Genomic DNA, 1664 nt, shown 5'->3' with positions numbered 1-1664 from the left:
ACCCTCGGCCAGGTCATCCCGGGAGCGCCCTGGACCTGCCTGGGGCTCTGCACGGAGACCAGGCTGGAGGAGGGGGTGGCCACCACACCCGGACAGGAGCCGGCCTCCTGGAGGAAAGGCCTGGCATTAGGCCGGCTGAGAGCCCGCCAGGACCTGGGCCCCTGTCTTGGTGGCTTCTGAGGCCCCGCCTTTGTAGGGCCACCCTGGGGGACAGACCGGGGCCAGGTGAAGGCGGCTGGGGGTGCAGGAGAGGCCACACTGCCCCAGTGCCAGCGGCCAAGGTGGAGTGCGGGGGGAGGGGGGCGCAGGGTAACCCCGCCGTGATGCGTGGACACTCGGGCGACTGCGGCCGTCCTCTGACACTGATCCCCATGCAGCCACGTGGCCCCGAGGTGACGGGGAACAGCTCCCCTGTAGGAGGAGGTGAGGCAGCCTCCTGTGCCCTGTAGGGAAGGGCCACTGGCCCAGCGAGCGCTCACAGAGCACCCATTCACGATAACTGGGGGGAGGACAGTCAGCTCATTCAAGCCATTTGCACCCACAGTTGCTAATCCTGGTTCCATTAAGGGGCAGGGAGGCTGGGGCCTCCTCCCACCAGGGCTGGGGTGCCCACGTGTGAAGTGCGGGCAGGAAGGGGTGGGCCCCAGTCAGCTGGGAGGCGTTGGGGCTCCAGTCCCAGGGAGCCAGGCATCGCCTGGCCGCGCGCGCCCTCTGGTGGCCATATGAGGAAGGGCAGGCAGCCTTCACAACCTGTGGAAACCCCAACACACACATATGCACACACACATATATGCACACACACATATGCACACACACACACGCACACACACACAATTGGGTTTACCTTTTGCCAGCACTAAGAATTGAACCCCAAACCCATGACCTACTGGCATGTTCATCAGGGAACCCCAAAGTGTCAGGGCCTACAGCTCAGGGCACCTGAGGAGCTGCCTGCACTGGGGTGTCAGGGGCAGGGCCTGGAGGGAGTGCCAGGGGTCCCCACAACCAGCCTCAGGCTGGCGCCCCCATCCTGGCTCTGCCCCCCTGTGACCACCAGCTGGTCCCTCTGACTGAGAGCACTGTCCTGCTAGCAGACCTGCCCACTGCGGGCCAGGGGGCCCCAGGGTGGCAGCAGCGGCCGAAGGACTCCCCTCTCCTGAACATACGGCTCTGCCCCACTTGGGCCCCGCTGCTTCCAGGTGGCCCCGCCCCGGTCCTATCCCCTGGTTTCCAGCCCCTCTCGTCGCACCCGCCTCCCCATAGTCCCCGCGTGCCTGTGAGCAAAGCCACCCAGGGTGGTGGCAGAGTTCTTACACAACACAACACCCGGAACTGGGGAAGGCAGCCTGCTCCTGGCCACACAGGCGAGACCGACAGGCTCGCGGGGATGGACACACGGCCCTGGACGACACGTGGGTGAGGGCTGCCGGCACTCACTGCACCCCTTCGCTCCCCACAGTGGGCTGGACGGCAGGGGAGGGGGTGACACCGAACTGGCTCCGGTTGTGACCAGGTGGTGGGTGACATCGGCTACACTGGCCAGTGTGGGCTTCATCCCTGCACCGCCTTGTCCCCTGGGCCCTGGGCTGGGCCTTCCCCGTCCACGCCGCCCTGGCTGAGCCAGGCGATGGGGAAGCAGGAACCCACCCCAGGCTCAGGGCCGC

The 1664-nt window shown here is 66.6% G+C and overlaps 1 protein-coding gene across 1 annotated transcript in view; it reads right to left on the bottom strand.

Annotated features, from left to right (window-relative positions):
* The window catches only part of PPP2R2C (protein phosphatase 2, regulatory subunit B, gamma), a gene marked incomplete at its 3' end in the record, with an annotated part of 72664 nt that overhangs the window by 2046 nt on the left and 68954 nt on the right, over nt 1-1664 (bottom strand). The gene's annotated exons all lie outside the window — the stretch shown is intronic.

The sequence above is a fragment of the Myotis brandtii genome, unplaced genomic scaffold (genome assembly GCF_000412655.1).
Source record: "Myotis brandtii unplaced genomic scaffold, ASM41265v1 scaffold188, whole genome shotgun sequence".
In the NCBI taxonomy this organism is placed as follows: domain Eukaryota; kingdom Metazoa; phylum Chordata; class Mammalia; order Chiroptera; family Vespertilionidae; genus Myotis; species Myotis brandtii.
Note: the sequence above shows the minus strand (reverse complement) of the source record. Positions and strands in the feature narration are given on the sequence as shown.